At 38.6% G+C, this 25,211-nt stretch overlaps 1 pseudogene; it reads right to left on the reverse strand.

The window, feature by feature from the left end:
* Positions 1-1,193: 1,193 nt before the first annotated feature.
* LOC114572896 (NACHT, LRR and PYD domains-containing protein 3-like) lies at positions 1,194-23,396 on the reverse strand (annotated as a pseudogene).
* Positions 23,397-25,211: the final 1,815 nt, after the last annotated feature.

Raw genomic sequence — 25,211 nt, forward strand, 5'->3', positions numbered from 1 at the left:
CCTGGCTAATACACACAGCATTCCAGGATGGGTGAAACACATGCTCTGGTTTATTAACATTTCTTTAAAGACCCGATGGCATGAAAATTTCAAATTTCATTTTTTTTTAACATTAATGAGTTCCCCCAGCCTGCCTATGGTCCCCCAGTGGCTAGAAATGGTGATAGGTGTAAACCGAGCCCTGGGTATCCTGCTCTGCCTTTGAGAAAATGAAAGCTCATGTGGGCCGATCTGGAATCTTCCCTTTATGTCATCATAAGGGGAAAGGTTACCTCCCCTTTCTCTGCTTTGCCCGCCCAGAGAATTTGGCCCACCCATGATAAAGAGAGAGACATCATGGCTTGCAGACAAGCAAAGCATGGCAGTTGGTCAAGGCCACACCCCCACCCTCCACCTTGCCCCCCTCTCTCCTCCTCAATAGCATTTAAAGTTACGGACACAAAAATGGCACATCCTAAGGAAAGCTCATTGTGGGAGTGGCTCGTAGTGGCTGTAATTCTGCACCAAGGCTGAATTTCGGGAAAGAGACTTCAGATACAGTATTAAGGGACCACTAAGGTCTATATAAAAGAGACTTCAGATACAGTATTAGGGGACCACTAAGGTCTATATAAAAGAGACTTCAGATACAGTATTAGGGGACCACTAAGGTCTATATAAAAGAGACTTCAGATACAGTATTAGGGGAACATTAAGGCCTATATAAAAGCATCCAAAAAGTAACACGTCATAGGACTTTTAAACCAATCGTCATCATCATGGGTGGCACTAAGCGCTGCATGGAGCCTCGGTGCCTCTGCTAAATAGCCTCGGGAAGGAACTTGTTTTGGTACATTCAAAAGTAGTTTTAGTCGTGCAACAGAAAACTCAGATTGGACAGATAGTCTAGCTAGCTGTCTGGATTTACCCTGCAGAGATCTGAGGAGCAGTTAACCATAGTCCTCACAAATCCACCGGAGGTTAGAACGCTAACACACAAAAAAAGAGGAAGGTGATAGAAATCGGTCAAAAAAAAGACATACAGCGGAATTTCCAGTGGCACCGGGGCAATCCTGGAAGAGGAAGGTTGTGGATATAGACTACCTAACAATAGATGGTTTTTTCCAGATCAATCACTCAAGATTAGAGAGTAATTCATGTGGCATTGCATTTCCTCCAGAAGACAGCAATATTAGTGTTTCTCTTCTGTCCTTCTACAATGAACACAGAGACACTGAGGAGTCCAGTGACAGCATCAAAGACTCCACCCCAAAACCAAACCCAAATCCAAACCCAGGATAAAGAGGCTCTGTGAATGTGGTGTTGAAGGTGTGGAGGTGGATCAGTGTGTCAGAGGAGACTGTGTAGAAGGACAGAGTGCCGGCAGGACAGTCCACATACACTGCTACTCTGTTAGAGACAGAGGAGGAAGAGAAAGGGAGGACTGTTTCCTTGTTGATGTGCCAGACAGAGTAATGACCATCACAGCAGTTTAGACTCCATGACTGATCGTTCCTTCCAAACCTGCAGTCAGAGCCCTCTCCTTTCCTTCTGATTCCACTGTAACTCACTGCTACATCAATGTCTCCTCTCCTCTCGACCTCCCAGTAACAGCGACCAGTCAGACCATTGCTACACAGAATCTGACTGCAGCGGTCAAATCTGTCTGCATGATTAGGATAAGGCCGTTCTTTCTCTCCTGCTAGTGTCACCTTCCTGTTATTTTCAGACAGTTTGAGCTTTTTGTGCGCTGTGTTTGTGTCCAGTATGAGTTCACAGGCATCTGACAGAAAGAACAAGAAACAATGGCAGCAGTTTATAGTCTTAGTTCTTTTACTTGTTGACATACCAAATGCATGCTCTTGTGGGAATTTGTTGGGTTTCTGTAAATTACAGTAGTTTATAGATCAATATACAGTATATGATATAAAATGTAGTCTAAACCTACTCTATATGTAAAAGTTATAATTTGACACCATAAAAATGGAATAACAATAACAAAATAAATTCAAATTTTAGTAGAAAATGATTAAGTGTGTGTTTTTTGTGTGATTTTCAAAGTCATGGATCAAATTAAATCCAAACTTACATTTCCTCAGACCAGGTTTTAACCACTGCTGTCCACCATGGTCCACCCTGGAGAAAGAAACACAGTTTACAGATTATGTAAACATACAAGCGCATTGAATAACCTTCTCTATACATATTTTTTTTATCCAATGTGAGTCCTCACTGCTGTTCAGTGTGTAAAGTGTTTCTTAGCTTGTATTCTCATTTATCCCTATTCCCTTTTTTCCTTCACTTGGGTCTGCAAAATAAAGATGCAATGTCCTGTCAAAATCATAACTTTAATAATAATAACAATGAGCGTTGAATCCTAAAGACTTACAGCCAGTTGTTTATTTGACAGCCATTGGAGATTTAGTCTAAGTCTTTAAATGAAAATGCTCATTACTGTAATTTCACATTTTAGTCATTTTGAATCCTTCAGAGTTTTAGTCAACGAACAGTCATTTCATTATTAAATCCAGTGTAAATTTCCTCAGCTATTTTTTTAACTTTAGCCTTAGTCCTGTGTTAAATGTCCTTGTTAGTTTTTATAAACCTCATCTCTGCCATCAGATTATATTAAGCATTTCAGTTAATTCAGTCTAGGTAAACCAACAATTTTGTAATTTGAGTTAAACTTCTTTAATAAAAAATTAAATATCTAACATAAAACAAATGATTAAGAATGCAGCTTTGCAGTTAGCTGTTGTTATCTGTCCATACCTGAGTGTTTCCAACCTCCAGATTGGATCCTCTAGTCTAGCAGACAGAAGCTTTACCCCTGACACTCCTGGATGATTGTAGCTCATGTCCAGCTCTCTCAGATGGGAGGGGTTGAAGCTCAGAGCTGAGGCCAGAGAACTACAGCCTTCCTCTTTTATCAGACAGCCTGACACACTGGAATTTAAGGTCAGTACAGCAACATTTCAGGTTATCAAAGGGGCAGGAATATTTTGCTGACATTAACCAGAATGAAAACCTTGAAATGATAATGTATTTAAAAAACTGATTTCTTGCCTTAGAGTTTCCAGTGTACAAAGTGGACTTTGAAGTCCAGTTGACAACTGCTTTAATCCTGAGTCCTGCAGGTCGTTGTTACTCAGGTCAAGCTCTCTCAGACTAGAGGACTCAGAGCTGAGGACTGAGGAAAGAGCTTCACAGCTTCGCCATGACAGTTTACACAAACCCAGCCTTTAAAGAGAGGTACATATTCAAAACAACTGATTTCATTATGTAATGTGAATTATGCATGTGGGTGCAAGGCTCAAGGCAAACATAATTCAGCTAATAAAATTAAAATAATTGAAGTTGTGCAAAACTATGCCCTGGTTTATGTTTTTCAAAATATGAGTAGATTTAAAAATATTTACTTTTCAATTAAACTGAGTACTTCTCTTGCAAAATGACTATGATATAACAATGGTATATTTTTTGTGCCCCAGTTTACAGATAGCTTAAACCACCTGACCTGAGAGTTTCCAGTGTACAGTGTGGACTATCCAGTCCAGCAGACAGGAGGTTCAACCCTGAATCCTGCAGGTTGTTGTTACTCAGGTCCAGTTCTCTGAGACAGGAGGACTCAGAGCTGAGAACTGAAGACAGAGCTTCACAGCCTCTCCCAGACACATTACAACCACTCAGCCTAAAGAGGAATCAGTGATGAATAAAAGTTTAAAGTGTTTGTGGTTTCTCCTCTATTCATATTTATATATTCAGTAATGTATCCACTTACAGAACTTTGTTGGAGGCTTTGACCACTGGCAGCAGCCTCAGAAGAGCCTCCTCTGAAGCAGAGTATTTTTTCAGGTCAAACACGTCCAGATCTTTTTCTGATGACAGTAAGATGAAGACCAGAGCTGACCACTGAGTAGGAGAAAGTTTATCTGTGGAGAGACTTCCTGAACTCAGGTACTGTTGGATCTCCTCAACTAGAGAATGATCATTTAGTTCATTCAGACAGTGGAACAGATTAATGCTTCTCTCTGCAGAGAGATTCTCACTGATCTTCTTCTTGATGTACTTGGCTGTCTTCTGATTGATCTCTGAGCTACTTCCTGCCTGTTTCAGCAGACCTCGTAGAAGAGTCTGATTGTTCTGCAGTGAAAGACCCAGGAGGAAGCGTAGGAACAAGTCCAGGTGTCCATTTGGACTCTCTAAGGCCTTGTCCACTGCACAGTGGTAGAGATGTGTTGGTTTAGGTTTGTCTCTGAAGACTTTAGGCAGCCGGGACATTGTTTCTTCTTCTGACAGCAGATTGACACCAGAGTTGATGAATGTCAGATGTACATGAAGAGCCGCTAGAAACTCCTGAACACTCAGATGGACGAAGCAGAACACCTTGTCCTGGTACAGTCCTCTCTCCTCTTTGAAGATCTGTGTGAACACTCCTGAGTACACTGAGGCTGCTCTGATATCGATGCCACACTCTGTCAGGTCTGATTCATAGAAGATCAGGTTGCCTTTCTGCAGTTGCTCAAAAGCCAGTTTTCCCAAAGACTTGATCATCTTTCTGGTCTCTTCATTCCAGTGCGGGTCTATCTCAGCTCCTCCATCATACTTGATGCTCTTTCGTTTGGACTGAACCACCAGTAAGTGAATGTACATCTCAGTCAGGGTCTTGGGCAGCTCTCCTCCTTCTCTGGTCTTCAGCACGTTCTCCAGAACTGTAGCAGTGATCCAGCAGAAGACTGGGATGTGGCACATAATGTGGAGACTTCGTGATGCTTTAACATGGGAGATGATTCTGTTGGCCTGCTCTTCATCTCTGAATCTCTTCTTGAAGTACTCCTCTTTCTGTGGGTCATTGAACCCTCTGACCTCTGTCACCATGTCAACACACTCAGGAGGGATCAAATTGGCTGCTGCAGGTCGTGTGGTTATCCAGAGGCGAGCAGAGGGAAGCAGATTCCCCCTGATGAGGTTTGTCAGCAGCACACCCAATGAGGTGGACTCTGTAACATCAGTCAGGATCTCAGTGTTTTGGAAGTCCAGAGGAAGTCGACACTCATCCAGACCATCAAAGATGAACACAACCTGGAACTCTTCAAACCTGCAGATTCCTGCTTCTTCTGTTTCTTTAAAGTGTTTAAAGAAGTGATGAACAAGTTCCACCAAGCTGTACTGTTTCTCTTTCAGCACATTCAGCTCTCTGAAGGTGAATGGAAATGTGAACTGGATGTCCTGGTTGGCTTTGTCTTCAGCCCAGTCCAGAGTGAACTTCTGTGTTAAGACTGTTTTCCCAATGCCAGCCACTCCCTTTGTCATCACTGTTCTGATTGGTTCATCTCTTCCAGGTGGGGTTTTAAAGATATCTTCATGTCTGATTGTTGTTTCAGGTCTGTCTGGTTTCCTGGATGCTGTTTCAATCTGTCTGACTTCATGTTCATCATTAACCTCTGCAGTCCCACCTGCTTTGATGAAGATCTCTGTGTAGATCTGATTCAGAAGGGTTGGGTTTCCTGCTTTGGCAATCCCCTCAAAGAGACACTGAAACTTCCTCTTTAGATCAGACTTTATTTTAGTCTGGCAAAAGAGAGCTCCAGTGCCAGTTCCTGATGAAAATTCAAATTCAAATGAAAATATCTTGACTCTAGTAAACTTGATATATGAAAACATTTCATATAAATAAACCTGTATAGTTTACTCTCAATTTATTTGTGTGTTATTGTTATTGTGATGATTAATGATGACAAAAAGGGTCACACTCAATAACACAAAGTAACAAATATTATTGTGACCCTCATTAAGGCCAGACCTGTCTTCTGTAAACAAACTGTCATTAAGTACCACCCTATATTAAATCTATTTAGTTCATCATTTGTTGGACAAACAGTTCCTGACTGACTGGTTGCTGCAAAATAGGAATTAACAGATCTCATGCAGATGTGTGCAGGATATTTACAGCAAAGTATGGAAATTAAAATATTTCCCATGCTGGACCCATTTTCCTCTTGCTATCATGTTATACATGTTCAAAGCATCTTACTTTTCTGCAGACAGTCAGCCAGCTCCTTGTGATTCATTCTCCTCAGGAAGTGCAGTGTAATCTTCAGAAATGCCTCTCTGCTGCTCTTCATTTTTTCTTCTTCCTTGCCATCCACCACCTCCTCACCTTCCCTATGTTTCTTTGAGCATTCTTGGTAATCTGGACTCAGAACCTTCTGGAATTTCTTCAGTTCATTCTTCACAAAACTGACAATGTTCTCCTCAAGCACCTGGAACAGAATCAAATTTAAATTTAAATTTAAACTAGAAGAACACAATTACATTGAAAGACAATGCAAGTTTACTTGTATAGCACCTTTCAACAACAGGACAATGCCAAGTGCTTTACATAGGACGTAATGTGCACCATGAAAATAACACAAGGCAATATAACATTACACATTTAAACAATATTTAAAAGACTTGAATAAAATTGAAAATAAAAATAAGATAAAAAATAAAACGCTAATTCAATCCCGGTGCAATGAAGATATGAATAAGTAGTCCTAAATTGAATTTCATAAAATGTAATCGCACACAGAAATATTTTAACCCTTGATTTAAAAGAACGCCCTCAGTAGGGTTCAAGTATTATGTGAGTTTGTTTCAGATATGTGGATTAGAAATAACTTGAATTAATTTATTTTGCGTTTAGTTTGGACTCTGGGGAGAGTGAGCCAACCCGTACCAGCCCAGAAAAAGGTTGGTAATGTGGCATCAGATTCAAAATACATTTTGGCCCTAAGTGCTTTATAAACCAACAGTGATATTTTAAAGTAAATTGTTTGACACACAGGAAGCCAGTGTAAATATCTCTCTTCTGGTCTCTGAATCAGCCACTGCTGTGGGATCCGAAACCTGGAAAAACATTACAGTAGTAGAGCCTACCAGGGATAAGGTTTTTATAAATCCCAATGAAACATAAGTCATTTAATTCTTGATGTATTGGTGGTGATAATACTCTGTGTAATTATGTCAATATAGCTATTAGTCATGTAGTCCATGACAACAATGAGATTTGTGGACTTGTCTGGGGTCTTTAACTTTACTGACTGAAGCCGACTTTTAAATGTTTTTTCTTTGGCTCCAACAAAAATTATTTTTATAATTCTATTTAACCTTAACCATTTAATTAGAGAACATTTTGGCACATCCAATTCTTGATTTTTGCACTGCACCTCCTTAATACTTTTATGGAGCCATGGTTACCTGGTGTTACAAAATATTGACCAATATGCTGACAAAAATATATCTACCAATGTGCGGTTAATACACGACTTATATAACATTTTGTATCGTCAGCATATTGGAAAATATCTACCAATATGTGGATGATACACTGAATTATATATAAAGTTGTTTATTGTCAGCATATTGGTAGATATTCAGTTTTTTATTGTCTGATCTAGTGGCTTGTAAATGTTAAACAAAAGCGGCCCAAGAATAGAGCCTTGGTGGACTCCATATGCCATTTTTGTCAACCACATGACAAGGCTGCTGGTCTACAGGGCGTAGCATGGAGACTGCAGTTTGTGGTTGTTGCAGTAAGTAGTAGTAGCTGTTCTTGCACATTTACGCACCATGAATATAGAGTCCAGGTCAGTTTGATGCTGCGGGTCAGACTGACCACTAGAAACATCTGAGCTCTGCTGCTGAAGTCTGTGGAAAAAAATCTTTCATTTAACAAACACAGTCTCTTGTGATGATTGTTCATGGTAGAAATAAGAGATGAACACAATAAATTCTGCTCTGATATTTGAATGTGATGTTTTAAAAGAGGAAACTAAATCAAGTATGAGGATGAGAAACATTTTTTTCCAGCTTTCAATTCTTACTCTGGATCAGCAGATGTCTGTCCATGTCTGAAGTCAAAAGGTCGACCCTTAGACCGGTCACTCTTCATGGACACACAGGTGATTCCAGAGGGATCTGGTCTCTGCTGAGGGATCCTGTTAAAACACAACACTAATTATTGCACAAGTCAAGGACATTCTTCCAGGATGTTCAAATGTTTTCTATTATTTGATACTTTGATGCAATCTTTTTTGTCAGTGAAATACTTTTTCCAGCTTTCAATTCTTACTCTGGATCAGCAGATGTCTGTCCATGTCTGAAGTCAAAAGGTCGACCCTTAGATCGATCACTCTTCATGGACACACAGCTAATTCCAGATGGATCTGATCTCTGCTGAGGGATCCTGTTAAAACATAACTGATTAATACACATGTAAGCAAATTCTTCCTGGATGCATACATGTTTCCTTGTATGTATGTTAAATTTAAATATTTTGATATAATTCTGCTAGAAACAACAGGCTGACAAATGCATATCTTAAAAAAAAAATCTGGCTAAAATACAGAGTTCTCACTTTTGATCATCAGACTTTGGTCCATGTTTAAAGTCAAAAGGTCGACCCTTAGACCGGTCACTCTTCATGGACACACAGCTGGGAAAAGGCAAGTCTTGCTTCTGCGGTTTGATCCTCCTAAAAAAACAGAATACTAATTTCTTAAAGGGCTTACATGTCCATTGTGCAACAAACTGAAATTTAATTTAGTAAATCTTAGATACATAAGAAACTCTCTCACCACTGAAGCATCTAGTACATATTTAAATGCAATGATCATCCCCCACCTTCTATACTGAATTACATGCTGGTCTCAGGCATGTAAAACAGTCACAAAACCCTCAGAATCTTTGTATAAAAACAGCCTCATGATCCATGACAAGAAAACACAACATTATCATCAGTGTCATATACTTGTCAAATATGATCTACTTAGTTTTGATAATTTAATGAAACACTAAAATGTGTCTTTACTACATAAAATCATATATGCTCCCCAACTGAAAAAGTTTTTAACACTCTGCTCCAAAATAACAGCGCAAACTCAAAGTGTTACAAGGTGGGAGTGTTAGCATCCCACAGTGTAAAACCCAATTTGGGAGTTCCTATTTCTCATGTGTAGCCATGAGGCAGTGAAATGCCCTTCCCACAGAATATATCTTATGTACAAATTCCCGCACTTGCTCATGCCTAACAAAGAGTTGGTTGATGAGTAAGCAAGTTTGCACACATCTATAAGCTACTGTATATGTGTGTGTGTGTGTGTGTGTGTGTGTGTGTGTGTGTGTGTGTGTGTGTGTGTATGTGTGTGTCTGTGTGTGTATCTGTGTATGTATCTGTGTATGTATGAGTGTCTAGAGTTGGATTGTACTCAAATGTGCCTAAGTTGCTGCTTCTGTTTGAGTGTGTGTCCTGGGGAGGGGGGAGAGAGAGAGTGACTGGGCTGCTGGCGCCCCTGTTTAGCCCCTGCTAAACTGCTTGTTTTTAATTACTATGGACACCGCATCATCTATAGTCCTGTAAAATTTCTTTTTTAAATTGTTATTTTTATAATTGTCATACCTGCCCAGGGACTACAGGTGGACATTAGCAATTGTTGCTATAACCTGGCCCAAGACATATTCTCTTGTATTACAAGTTTAATGTTAATTTGTGCATTGTCCATGTTTAAAATAAATAAATTTCCATTCCATTCCATATAAATACTTAACACTGTTTATGGGTCCCATACAAATATCAATTTAATTCTGGAAATGCTTTTGTGGTTGCTTGTCATTGAAACACAGCTGGGTTCAGAATAGTTTGTTCAGAAATATTCTTCCTGGGTTAGTATTGGGGTTAGAAGAGGTTTAATTTAGCTTTATTTGCACAGGCCTATTGATCTATAGGATGTTATTGTTGCCGTGGGTGTGTTGGCTATTGACTGGGCAGATAAGAGAAGTTCTCTCTCCTAGGAGGACTCACATCCCAGCCTAGCCAAAACTTGTTCCAATATCGAGAAGAGGACAGAGGGGTCAGAATAGCAGTAATGATGTATATAAATAAGTGCTATGGTAAGATCATACAAAAAAATGCCTAAGTTGTATATATTAAACAAAAATCAAACAATGGTTATTAAATAACTGCCGGTGTGTACAAATAAGTGCTTAGATAAAATCATGCAAAAAATGCACGTTATTTATGTATTGAAAAAACATGCATCAACATTGAATTTGGCTGGTACAAATAGTAAAAAACAACATAAATGAACCTTTAAATATTTACCATGTTAAGTTTAGAAACATTCTTTCTAGGTCAGGGTAAATATAACAAAAATATTGCTGAAGTAAAAAGTTTCTGTCAGACAAATCCTATACTCTTAGTTTTTGATTCTTACACAGGTTCATCAGACTGCTGTCCATGTCTGAAGTCAAAAGGTCGACCCTTAGACCGGTCACTTTTAATGGACACACAGCTAGTCCCAGAGGAATCTGGTCTCTGCTGAGGCATCCTGTTAAAACACAATGATTAAGTCAAGGAAATGTACCACAATGCTCAAATATTAAAAATGCTTTTTTCCAGCTTTCGATTCTTACCTTTGGTCATCAGACTGCTGTCCATGTTTGAAGTCAAAAGGTCGACCCTTAGAACGGTCACTCTTTGTGGATTCACAGGTTGATACAGGAGAGTCCGGTCTGTTCAACACAGAGAGCTTTTAGTGGGAATAATGATGTTAGAGATATTTGAGTCATGGGCATTTAGAGATCGTCCTCTCACCTCTGAGCTTTGGTCTTGCTGTCATGTTTCCCACAGAGAGTGGTTTTAGAGGGAGGAGCTCCCTCCTTTTTGTCCCCACACTGATTCATAGCAGAGTCCACATCTTCTCACAAACACAACATCATCATTATCGTCATTTATTTCAACAAACTTTGATTACTTTGAAATGTTTTAAATAATTCTACTATGGTGGGTTTTTTTTTTACATTAATTTAAAAGCCTCTTTGAAACAAAAAAATTTCCTGGCCAGGATGAATGGTAAAACCATTGAGGCAATAACATACTAACCATAAAACAGACAAACAATTTCAGAACCATACGAAAGAAGTGGCATTCATAAATACTGCTGGATATATACAAGAAGGAGTCATTTATTTGGTCTAAAAACAGGGCAGTTCTTGTATATATAGAGAGGTAAGAGGTAAAAACTGTCGTTAAACCTACACCTGTCCTCATGTACCCTGACACAGACAAAGAGACTTCAACCTTAAGTTCATACCATAAATATAATAAGAAGTTCCATGCACTGCAATAAAAAAACAGCATGTTGCATAGAACAAGGAATTCAATCCAGCAGATGTTGATGATAATACAATTATAAATGAAGGCTTATTATAAACTGTAATATTGGCAATTTTGTTCTACTATAACATTTGTGAAATGCATATTTTATGATGCAGGAATCTGTTTTTGGTTTTTGGATATAGCTGTTGTACTTTATTTTATGTTTTATATTGACCATATTTTAATTGCAGTCAATGATAAGGATGTTATTAAAATATAAGCTTGAACCTTTATATTGCACATTGACAACATCAGCTACAGTTAAAAAATTAATAATTGAGAGATTGAGTGTGAATGTAAAATCTGTCAGACTAAATACAAAATGCAGAGATAAAGAAATAAATTGCTGTGGTAAAGCTCAAGTTTAAACTATTTTAGAGACCTTTTTTAATGTTACAATGGTTAATGTTTGTTGTTGTTGACGTTGATTCACTGTGTAGTTTATATGATGATTTATTTATATGTAGCACAAAGATCCTGATTGTGGTTTATTAAAAACTTTTTCTTTACTTTTCTGGTTGCTGCAGCTTTCAGCTTAGTTACATAAGTAAATATAATAACTAAAAGGTTTATTCCCACAATATTTTTGAAGATACATCATTGTTTTGTACCTTTACCATGAACATGCACATGCTTAAACATTTAATGGTTGTTTTTACATCTGTTGATCAGAATCTATCCCGCCTGTTAACACCTTCAAAGTCTTTTTGCTGGACGTTGGACAATAAATGTCAAACATTCAAGATAATCAAGTGTATGACCCTTGAAACCTCTGTTACACCTATAACATGATACCTCTCTGCAACTCTGGTGCAGTTCATAAATATAGCGCTATATTCACTCAAAAAACATTGCCTCTGAACATAATTCGGCAACAAATACATGTTTCAGCATGTAACGTAAACATCACATAATTAAAAAAGCAATTTGGTGATTTATTAATGTAAATTCTAGGGAACATGTCGTCTGTATCTTCCTATGTTGACTTATGTTATTGTCTATTAAATTTCAGCTGACGAAATACACTGAGTGACCAGAAAAATACAGATCCAGTTTATACAGAACTGCATCCATGTTCAACAATTTAACATTTCACTTCTGCAACCATCTCTACTATTATAAGATCACTTTGAAAGTGACACTTAATGACAACAAAATGGCGGTACGTTACCTTTTGATGGTGAAAATAATTTGCATGAAGTCGACGTTCGGTGGTGAAATTATTCAGCAGCTTTAACCAGGAAACCAACAGGAGAGATAACAAACATGTAACTGACAGCAGGAGGTTTTCAAAGGTCTTTTGATTAATATTCAGTCTCAACTCTCTGTCTTTATCTTCAGACTGAAGAGTTCTTTAAGAAATGTGATCACAGAGCAGCTCTGAACTTTGGAAGGAACAACTGAAGTCAAACATTAACAGACAGTATTAAACATTATCAATTGGATTGTAAATGTTTGATGATACAGTTTAATACACAGGGCCTTTTATTTTACAACAAGGAAAATATCTTTAAGTATCTTTATGATATGTGCAAAATGGGACAAATAAATCGTCCTTGTCTTCTTCATTATCATTACTCATTATTATAATATCTGTGTTGCCAACTGGCCCAGGACAGATGATTGTGGCATCAGACTGGCAGCAGCAGATGGCTCTCCACCAATAGTCAGGGTCCGTCTGAGGTTTCTGTCTTATAAAAGGAAGTTTTTCCTCACCACTGTCTCACCAAATGCTTGCTCTTGGGGGCGGGGGATGTTGGGTCTTTGTATATAATAGAGTGTGGTCTAGACCTACTCTATCTGTAAAGTGTCCTGAGATAACTCTTGTTTACATTTGATACTATGAATACAAGACCTTGGGGAATACCCAGGACTAGGTGAAGGGATTATAACTGTTATGTGGGCAGCTGTTTTCCCCGTTTCTGTGTGCCTCTCTCCCCTTGTTTTGTCCCCACTGTGTCCGTGGTGTGTGTATGTGTGTTTGTCCCCACTGTGTGTTGGGTGTCTGTATGGTTGTTTGACTACTCTCCTAGAAGTAGGTCAAGGGGCGTGGCTGGGGATCTACCTCTCTGCGCAGCTGCTGACAATCCCACTCAGCAAACCTGCAGTATATATTCCTGGGCTGGGTTCTCCTCTGTGCCAGATTGTTGCACCTACCAGCGTGACCTACACTGCGAGACCTGCTGCTGTGGTGTGCCTTGCTACCAGCTCAATCCACTCCTTCACTCCAACCATCTCATTTGGATTACTGCATGACAGTTGTGGACATTCCTCTGCCTGCCTGCCTCAGCCTCTATCCAGCCCAGAGCCGACCTATCCTGCGTTTGCCTTCCTTGGACACCCAAAGAACTGAATAGTCCATCCATCCATCCATCCATCCATCCATCTTCGTCCGCTTATCCGGTATCGGGTCGCGGGGGGAGCAGCTCCAGCAGGGGACCCCAAACTTCCCTTTCCCGAGCCACATTAACCAGCTCCGACTGGGGGATCCTGAGGCGTTCCCAGGCCAGGTTGGAGATATAATCCCTCCACCTAGTCCTGGGTCTTCCCCGAGTCCTCCTCCCAGCTGGACCTCCCTCCATCTAGTCCTGGGTCTTCCCCGAGTCCTCCTCCCAGCTGGACCTCCCTCCACCTAGTCCTGGGTCTTCCCCGAGTCCTCCTCCCAGCTGGACCTCCCTCCACCTAGTCCTGGGTCTTCCCCGAGTCCTCCTCCCAGCTGGACCTCCCTCCACCTAGTCCTGGGTCTTCCCCGAGTCCTCCTCCCAGCTGGACCTCCCTCCACCTAGTCCTGGGTCTTCCCCGAGGCCTCCTCCCAGCTGGACGGGCCTGGAACACCTCCCTAGGGAGGCGCCCAGGGGGCATCCTTACCAGATGCCCGAACCACCTCAACTGGCTCCTTTCGACGCCGAAGGAGCAGTGGCTCTCTCGAGCTCCTCACGGATGACTGAGCTTCTCACCCTATCTCTAAGGGAGACGCCAGCCACCCTCCTGAGGAAACCCATTTCGGCCTCTTGTACCCTGGATCTCGTTCTTTTGGTCATGACCCAGCCTTCATGACCATAGGTGAGGGTAGGAACGAACTGAATAGTCATTAAAAATTATTTTTGTTAATCATTCTCCTAGTCCATGTTTGCTGGGTCAGAACCATAGCCTAACAATAACACAAGTCGGACAGTGTAAAAAATCATTGGTGCCCCCCCCCCTGCCCTTCCTCCAGTACTTGTACACGGGTAGGACCACGAAGCAGGCAGGGAACACCAAAGACCCCACACATCCTGCACGCACTCTCTTTAACCTCCTCTCCCTCTGGTAGGTGTCACAGATCCCTGTGCACAAAAACAACCTGACATAAGAACAGCTTCTTTCCCACTGCCATCACTCTGCTGAACTGCGTATAAGTGGGTCATCCCCACTTTGGCCTGTCACCATCTTCTCTACACATTACATACTTGTGCATCATGCATCTTGCACACTACTTTGCACTATAACTTTGTGCACCTTACATCCTACTCCATGTGTACTTGTCTTGATAATGTCTTATTTGTATATTTTGTATATTATGTTAATATGCGCCTATATGTATATAGTGTAGTGTATAGCATATGTGTCTACTACTACAGGTCTATTTGTTGAATGTATAGAGAGTGTTAACACCTCCCAAAGTCAAATTCCTTGTGTATGTAAGTATATTTGGACAATAAATCTGATTCTGATTATCTCCCATCCTATCCACCCTGGCCTAGGAACACCTTGGGATCCCCCAGTCAGAGCTGGTTAATGTGGCTCGGGAAAGGGAAGTTTGGGGTCCGCTGCTGGAGCTGCTGTCCCCACAACTGGACCATGGATAAGGGGATGAAGATGGATCGATAGATAAATACAATGGAATTGAATTGAATACATGTCCTGCATGTATTCTGTGTGTGTGTGTGTGTGTGTGTGTGTGTGTGTGTGTGTGTGTGTGTGTGTGTGTGTGTGTGTGTGTGTGTGTGTGTGTGTGCGTGCGCAAAAACAGTGTTTATAAGGACAGTCTAATGAGTTTAAATGTGCAAGAAATAATATATTTGATATAAATATTTGAGAAATAAATTGTATTTTGTAAGACAAAGATGTGGTAAGTAAAATTATATATTTGCATAAAGAATTTTGACTGAGAAAGCTTGTTCACTAACGGTGGGATAAAATAAGTGTGTAGTTCTTCCCACTCCTTTTCCAGACAAAGGAACAAAATCATCAAATGTTTGTCATAATGCACTATATGTTGGTATGCTTTCTGATTTGTGTAGTATCAACATTTTCTGTATCACCCTTTGTTTTCTTTTAAATGCTCAAATACATTTCAATCAATCAAAATGGGGACAGTGGTTTCCTACAGTATTTATGAGGACAGTATGCTTGTGATGATTGTGTCTGTTAATTAGAGGATATTTGAAAACTATAGTGATCATGAAGACATTGTGTGTAAGAGCATGGTGTGTTTACTTACACTGTGCATGGACAGTGGTCTATATGTTGACAGGGGTTCACTACAGTGTTTATGAGGATAGAGTGTGTGTAACAAGCATAGTGTGTGCACGAGCCTAGGCACATTTTACTAATGCGCTGTTAAAATAATGAACTGCTGTGTTATTGACTTTAGACCAGGTTTTTGTTGGTCAATGGCGCAATCACTTCCCGCTGCCTCAAGATAGCAATACTCCCAGAATGCACCTGAACACACCTCCCAGCACACCCATGAGGTGTGTGCATTTGCTATTTAAGTGACGTGGACGCTTAAACTAGCAAAGACACTTGCGTCTGGCTTTGCGCTGCGCCGGGTGCAAGATAGGACCCTAGGTCTATTTTTAGATATATTCATGACATTGTATCATAAAAACTGTCCAATGAACCAATAGAGTAAGAAATCAAATTCTCGAGATAGGCACTGGGTCACAAAGGGATTGCTAAATGCCTACAGGGTAAAAGAATATCCTAGAGAATTTATAAAATAAACAAATAAAGATACAGAAACTAAATATAAACTATATAAAAAATAAATGAACGGATAATATTAGGAAAAAGTATTATAATACTATATTTGGAATGAACAAAAACAACATAAAGGGTACATATAATATATTAAATAAAATTAATAGAACTAGAACAAACACTAGCTACACCGATCCTTTCACTGACAAAGGTATGACAATCACTTATGTGAATGAGGTTGTTGAGGTGTTTCATAATGTCTTTGTTAGGTTGTGACCCAAACTAGCAAGAGAAATGAACTCTCCAGAAGAGAGAGGTGTTAAACAATACTACGGAGAAAGTAATCCAAGTACAATTTTTGAGAGATGTTGACAGATATTAAATCATTGATATTGTTAACAAGTTAAAGAATAAAATAATCTATGGATTGGAAAGGTATAGACATGACTTACTTATAAAGGTGCCCTGCCACACAAAACCGTTTTTACTTTTTCTTTTAGTATTTTTTGAAATATATATATTTTGAATAGCTCATTACTATTCATGAGCTCGCCCAGTTGCGCTGGATAAAGGATGCTGATAGCCAGGCTGTCATTGGCTAGCTGTTAGCCAATCAGAGTCAAGCAACTTAGCTCCTTGAATATTATTGAGAACTGGAACAAATCAAGCTGAGTCTTCCTGCAGGCTTTCTATACCACGCTACAATGGCTTGAAACAAGGTAACCAAGGTTACAGAGTCAATGGTAGAACTTCAGACATCACCACACAGTAATGAAATATGTGTGGCAATGCACCTTTAAGAAAATAATTCCTGGTATTGTTGTCCCTCTAATCTACATTTGCAACTGATCAATCAAAATCAGCAATTTTTCAAGTAAAAGGAAAATTGAAAACATATTTTTATTTAGTATAGGCCAGTGTCCTTACTTTCCCAGTTTTCAAAACTACTTGAAAAACGTTTTGTTGTACTGTTAGACAGTTTCATTGACAAGCATCAGCTGTTGATGGACAGTCAGTATGGGTTCAGAACAAATCAATCAACTTCTATGGCCTTAATGGAATTAATTGGAGACTTAACTAGTTCAATTGACAACCAGAAGTATGCAATGGTGTTTTTTTTTTAATTTGAAAAAAGCATTTAACACATATGATCATAATATTTTGCTAAAAAAGATGGAAATGTATGGTGTAAGAGGGGTAGGGCTCAACTGGTTAAAAAGCTTTATTGAAAACAGAAAACAATTGTACAAATGGGGGATTACAACTCAACATATTTAGATACTACATGTGGTGTTCCACAAGGGTTAATATTAGGTCCTAAATTAGTCATTTTATACATCAATGATATATCTAAAGTATCTTGTATTTTCAGGAGAATTGGGAAAGCTGAAATTGTGATTTGACTCAAACTAACTATCAATAAATCTGAATAAAACTAAATGTATGGTGTTTGGGAAAAGGGAAATACATTTGAATACAAAGGTTGTTGCGTTTTTTTACATTGTTAGAAATAGTTTATGAAAATATGTTTTTGGGAGTGACACTAGACCACAATTTATGCTGGAAACCCCATATAAATCATGTACATTCCAAGTTAGCAAAGGAGTATTGGTGTTTTAGGTCAAACAAGGTATATTCTGAACAACAAAACATCTCTCTTATATTACATCTCTCTTATATTACCATATTTGAATTTTTGTGTGGAAAAACCTACAGAAGCCCCCTACAAACAATGGGCCTCATTCACCAACCGTTCTTACGAAGAAATGTGTTCTTAAACCCTTCTTACGAACTTTTTACGAAGATTCTGGCATTCACTAATGTTTTCTTATCTAGGATTTGATCTTAGCTAAGAACAAAATCTACAAACACTGAAAAGCACTCTGATGCACATTTGAGTGATGACAATTTGCTCCAAATAACTGCATTTTACTTAATTCTACAGTCGTTTACAATGATAGTATTGTACAGTAATGTATTTCTGATCATTTGTTGAAAAATAAATCATATTATGCAAAAAAAAACACTAATTTACAATTTACATCAGCAATTAAACTGATTAAATCCTGCGTTATTTGGTGATTCATTGCAATATTCATAGAGCCAAAATGCAGTGGTAGAATGTAACAAAGTACAAATTCTTCGTTACTGTACTTAAAATGTTTGTTTTTTATTATTCCCCTTTTTTAATCATAGTTTCCATCTATTTCTCTCCACAGTGTCCTCCGCCATAAGACGCGTTCATATCTTATTGATTCGGCTGGACCTCTTCACATCTCCCCACGTCTGCTGCTTCACACTTTATTTGCTTACTTGCACGGTTAGAGAAAATAAAACCATCTTAAAATACATCCATGAATAAAAGCAACCACATTCCAATTCTAACAACACATTTCCGTTTTATGCTGGTTAGGATAGGAACTTCTTTTAAAAGCCAGGCCTTGTTTGTGGTAGAGGACACCTTATACTTTTACTAAAGTAAATATGTCTCTGGTTATTTGTACTTTTACTTGAGATTCAGAAACTTCTCCACCGCAACTCCGACCACCATCTCTAACGCAGTCTGCCGCTTCCCAGGAGGTGCACAGGAAGTGTCATGTCCTTATATGGGAATTTGCGGGGCGTTTTCTTATGCTAATTAGGAACAACTGGCACGCGCTTTCAATTACGAAGACGTGGGATTCATCAATCCTAAAAACACAGGTGCGAACAATTCTGTTGTTTAAGAACACGTCATGTATCCGACCTAGACTTTTATTAGAAACTTTCTTAAGAACATATTTAAGAGAAAACTTAGGAAGATATTGGTGAATGAGGCCCAATATGCACACAAAAAGCAATAAGGATAGTATACAATGTAGGTCATCGTGAGCACACTAATGCATTTTAAAATGGCACAAATGTACAAAGCGAGTACAAATTTACTTCCTGGCAACATAAAAAAAAAAAAAATCTTGGATACTATGATTTAAGAGGGAAACTTAAACGTATGCCCACAATACTCTTAAAAGCATGCGTGTTCCTGTTCGTGGGGTGACTTTCATACATTTTGCCTGGCCGATTAGCTTATTTGGCAGAGCGGGCGAACATATGCAGAGCTTTATTCCTAAATATAGAAGGTCCAGGGTTTGAGTCTGACCTGTGACAGTTTCCTGCATGTCTTCACCCCTATCTATCAGCTTTCCTATCAAATAGAGTCATATGTTTTAAAAATGGCTGTTTATTGAAAAACAATAGATAAAAAACACTTTGATAAGGGTATGGACATGTCAAAAAGGGTAGGACCAAAAAGCATTTTGCTTCTTCCTACTCCTTTTCGGACAAGAGTATTTATTTAATAGTATTTATTTATTTAGCTCATTCTTGCTTTTTATTAAAGCGAAATACGTTGTGTCTTTTGTGTGTGTGATTTTGTTTATTTTTTGTATGTTGTTCGAAATAAAACCATTCATTCATGGTCTATGATAAATTCTGCGCTAGTTCATTCTGACCCATCTTCACTAAAACCATTCTGGTCACTTTAATTGTGTTTATGTTGTATTTCCGGAACATAATATCCACTGTTTTTTCCCTGTTTACATTCTCCAGTCGACTCTTTGGGATTGCTGGAAAGTTTCCTAGAACCCCCCTTTGCTGCAGGTACCACTTGAATCTTTCAAACTCGTCGGTTGCCAAATCTTCAAAAATTTCCAAGACAACTTCTCGATCCGTCTCCATCTTTTCTTTCTGCAAACATCCAAAAGATCCAAAAAAACATCATCACCCTATGGAACTTTTTTTTTGTTTAAAAATATTAGTATCAAAACATTGGTTTTGTAGATTGTTATGATAACATTGTTTCAAGTAGAAGCCGAAAAATGTTGATTCGGAAATCTGTGTTTACACAAATTAAAAATTCAGGAGCATAGTGAAATGTGAAAAACATATTTGGAAGAGTGCTCAGTAAAAATGTGTATATGGGGACAATAACTTCTGGAGTAGAACTTTGCTCTAAAGTGACTACATGTAACTTTTTAAAGTTAAATTTTTCTGAAGCTCTTTGATTTTTCATACAATGGTCTGAAATGACCTGTAACAGCAAACAAGACTAACAGTGAAAAGAACATTATTTTTATACAGTTTTTAGTAATGCCTCTGCCCGGTTCTAATTTTTCCCATGAAGTCACAAAATGATTTGCGGCAGGTAGACGGCACTACAGTCACACATTCTGTAAATGATTCAAAACCAACTCCGAATTGGCCCTCAGGTATGTAATATATCTATTTCAATAATAAAATACTTTACTTTACAATTTGCGATGTGCTTGTACATCAGTATCCAACATTAAATTATGACCCCCTTAAGTCTTGGGATGATACATGTGCCTACAAAATTTTGTACATTTATGTGAAGCTCACCACAAGGGATAATTTGTTGAAATTTTGTAGCCGGCACTTCTGTGTAATTTTGCCACACACATGAGCAAGACCCATGAAATGCAACCTTTTTCACCACTTCTGACATGTATGTGAAGGTTTTACGACTTTTGAGGACTTAATAATAATTCCTTGCATCACAGAAGGGTCCTCACACCTGTTGGTACTCATGTTCAGGGGTTAAATCCTAAATAACTTCAATCTCAGTTTAGATGGACACACAGTAAATCCCAAATTAGAGGAACTAATGTATGTTAATGCAGTATATGGATTCTCTCGTTATGGAATGTATCTTTAATGTTTGCAAAGCAACAAAAAACAACTAGCCTGGCTCTGTCCAAAAGTAACAAAATCTGACTACCACCTTGTGTTTTGTTTGTTTAAAAATAACAGACCACATTGTAAGTCATTCTTCTGGGTTAAGAGGAACTAAGCCTTTCTGTGAAGCTAATTGAAAAATATTTCCTCAGTATTGACGACAAGCGAATGCCTCTGTATTAGAGTGTCTGCAGGCTGCAGCGATTGTTTGAAACTCACCTGAATTTGCGGAGGACCTTCCCGAATGTTATCAACAACGTCCACTTCTTCAAAACGGTCACTCTCTGAAAAAAAGACCAAATGAAATGATGTAAAATGTGAAAACTAATGCTGTAAATGTTTCTTTAAAAACAATTTCTAATCCAGCTAAACATGATTGGATTTCATTTAGTGAAACTACTTCTTGATCATGGAAGTAAAATAATTTAACTTTAAGTTCCTATTGCCATCGAGATATAATGTGTCCTTTAGCCTTGCTCTTGTACAGATTAAACAAGATATATATAACTTGTTTATTAGTGAGATTTAGAGATGATGGCAGATGGATTTTGTTGCCTTTTGGACAGAGCCAGGCTACTTGTTTTGCTAAACGAAGCTATAAAGCAAATAAAGGTTTATATCAGACAGAATTGTCAACTTGTTACACTCTGGTTCATAATTCAATCATGCTGCACTTCTAGACTTTCCAAATTATATCGAATAAAATTCTGATTGTAAAATAAATTCCACTTAAAACAATTTATCCATGGTTTTATATTTACAACAGTAGCTATGGAGTAGACTACGGGGGAGCCTATGACGTTACTAAAAACTAACTTGGCTGTGATTTGCCAGAGAGCCCGGTGCCAAGAATATGTACGCAAAGTAAACGCTAAAGAGACAGGTAAAGAGATGCGGCTACTCGCGGTATGCCAGATGGCCAGTACACCAATGTAACCAAGTAAAAACAAAGTGCCAACAACTGCTTTACAACAGCATTAGTCACACCCATGGCTTTTATTGGCTGATTGGCTTGATTCTTTTTTATTTATTTAGAAAAAGCTGTTTCATGTCACAATGCTGGCTGAATCAGTTAAATTAGTGGAGTGGACGAATTTAAAGGTCTGAACCCAGGCAATAGTAATATGTAAGTACAGACCTGAAGCCTGAGCAGTTTGAATTCTTTGAAACTGCTCTTTAATTCCCTTGTCTTGCTTTTCCTTTTGGTCCTAGAAAGACAAAGAGAAAGAGGCTGTTACACAAAATGATAAAAACAGTGATTTGCTGTGTTGTGTCTAAATGTTTGTCCCTCAGCATGACTTGAGGTTTCATGATGAGATTTGTTTCTCACCAGTTTCCTCAGCACTTCATAGACAGCGTCAAAAATTGCATGTTTGTGCTTCTGATAGAGTTCTTCTGTCTTGGTTGCACACTCTGTTGAACACAACATAGAGTACAGCTGCGACGTTAGAGCCATCGCATCACAAGCTACTTTTCTTTGTCAGTTCAGAGTTTTAGAGGTAAATGAAGGAGTTTCCTCACCAAGGGCTTGGGGCCTTTCTTCGGGTATATTGTCCCAACATCTCTGCATCAGTTCTTTCAACTCTGTCAACCCGTCAGCATCACCCTTAATATCATCTATTGGTGGACGCTGTCCCCGTGGGACGTGAAGCTCCACTATGGCGGGGTTTGCATCTACATTGGAGGAATTAACAAGTCTTTCTGTACAGCTCAGCACCAAGAAAACTAACACAAACACATTATTGTACCATGTGTCAGGAGAAAAAACTAAGATTAAGGTAGAAGATGTTTTGAGCATTATATTATAGCATTATTATAGTGAGGGTGGCTAAAGACACATCAGTCTCTTACCCTCATATGGTTGTTTCCCTGTGAGAATAGACCAAAGGAGTATCCCATAACTGAAAGACAGACAGAGAGAGTTACATGCCAGGATTACTATTCATGTCATTACAATCACACACTGGTTGGTTGATGGATAGGGTTTGTTTTCATCTGTTAATTGATGAGAGAATGACATTTAATGACATGAATAAAATCATTGCCTAAAGTCATCCTAGTATCTCAGTATACTTGTCTTACCTGAAAACAATTCACGCAAATGTTAAAGGACTATGTCACTGATATGTTGACTTTTGTGAGAATGAGCACAATCAATGACAACAATAAAATCAGGAAGTCACCTGATTATATATACTATAATACTCTTACCAATGCCCTCACATGTAAAGCACTATGTCACTGATGTTTTGACTTTCTGTCAAGACTAAACCTGCGCTAGACTTGGTTTACATGGGGGCAGGAGTGATCCTGTCTCCAGTTATTATTTATTATATGATAAATAAAGCGCTCTTATCCAAGTGCTGGTTCGGGCCTCTTGTACCTGTAGATATCAGAGGCTCGTTTAGGTTTATAGGGAGAGACAAATGCCTCCGGGGGCATGTAGTTGGTCGTCCCCAATCCATCGTCCTTCCTGGAAACTTGAGAGACACTGTAGGAAATCCGGGAAAGGCCAAAATCCGTAAGCTGCAGAAAGAATTAGCAAAGAAAGCAAGGTGTCGGAAAAGGGATTTACTTTGTGAGTATTTTCGTTTTATGCCACTCTACTTCTATTCCCCTGCATTTATTGTTTAGTTACTTTACAAATCAAAATTTTTGTAGACAAAGTATATGAAGAACTTATCAAATGTGTTTTGCAGTTTATACAGTACAGCTGAATTATTTAGTCCATTAATTAATCAATTACTCGATTGTATTAATTAGCAACTATTTTGATAAGCAACACTGTCAGAATATGAGGAATGTGATGGTTTAAATTATCTTAAGAAAATTGTATTTATTTGACACTTTCTATAGGATATGATATGAAAATGGCTACTTTTGGACATGACACAAAATGTAGTTTTTGATATTACTGCTGTGAGAATACGCACAATTGTAAAAAAAATAAAAAATAAAAAAGTGATTGTTATCGATTTCTATTTGAATAATCCAATATCAATTCATAATATCCAGAGAACAATCTCTTAATATTTGCCTTTTGCATGGAGCTTTAACCCCGTCAGTGCCGTGTGGCCTTTTGTTCTTAGCGTAACGAGATCTTTCCCTGTGAGAGACGAGCGAACCTAAGTTGAATCGAAACATAGCTGGAGCTGCTCCACTGAAGACAGCGCCTGGCCTAAAGGCAGATATCTGGTTGCATTTCAGATTAAAAAACTATAAAGACGGAGAAGACACGCAGGTCTTGACTTATATGACTGTATGGATACAAATACAGATATAAGCCTGACATGCCATCTAAAAGAAATAAGTCACTTGTGTTGACATGACGCATACCATCTCTGCAGCACACCCTCTGAACTAAATTGTGAGTGTCCCTGAAATATCCCAAATTGATATTTAATTGAATCGTAAATAAAATGTCTTTCTGAAATCAGTGCTAATGTGAAGTTATTAATTGAACAAGTTGTCTTTTTCAGTCAAACATCAGTTGTACTCCTCTTAATAATACTTCATACTGTACAATGTTAAGACCTGGAGTTTGGCTCTTTTAAAACAGTAAAACCCTTTCCCTTCCTTTTTATCGTTTCATCGTTGAGTCATTTCTGCTTAACAAAACAACTTTTGGGCTTACAGTACATGTCTTTCAGCCTTTATTTAGTCTCCATAAAGTGTGCAAACTATTATAACAATATAAAGTAAGCATGAGGCCTGACCTCCCCTGAAGGCCTGGGACTCACCTTGGCATTGAGAGCGTCGTCCAGCAGCACGTTTTGGGGCTTCAGGTCCTTGTGGAGAACGGGACGGGGCAGACTGTGGAGGTAGTTAATACCCAGAACCACTTGGTGAGCCAGTCTGAAGACCAGCGGCCAGGGTGGAGGTCCATCCAAGGCTTCCTGTAAGATAGTTTCCATAGTTACAGATCGACAAATAGTGTAGTTAGTTAGCAATAAATATGACTTGACTCCGACTGCTTTATATACACTACCATTTAAAAGTTTGGAATCATGTGTTATATTTATGTTCTTCTCATTTCCTTCAATATTAACTGTTTGAACATAAAAACTGCATAATTCAGACATTAACATTTGAATTTCTTTTAGAATGACAAAATTCAAATTTTAATTTAGTCAATCTTTTGTTCTGATGTTCTTTTTAAATATTATATTCAAAATTTTTACTTGAAGCAGAATAATTTTTTACAGAGTACCTCTAAGTAAAAGATGAGTAGTTCTTCCAGCCCAGGTTAGCTGTAGGGAGGCCAGTGATCCTCTCTCCATGAGGTCCATGACCACACCAAGCTGTGTTGACAAATCAGACTTGGCGTTTGGTG

The sequence above is a fragment of the Perca flavescens genome, chromosome 18, assembly GCF_004354835.1.
Source record: "Perca flavescens isolate YP-PL-M2 chromosome 18, PFLA_1.0, whole genome shotgun sequence".
Lineage (NCBI taxonomy): Eukaryota > Metazoa > Chordata > Actinopteri > Perciformes > Percidae > Perca > Perca flavescens.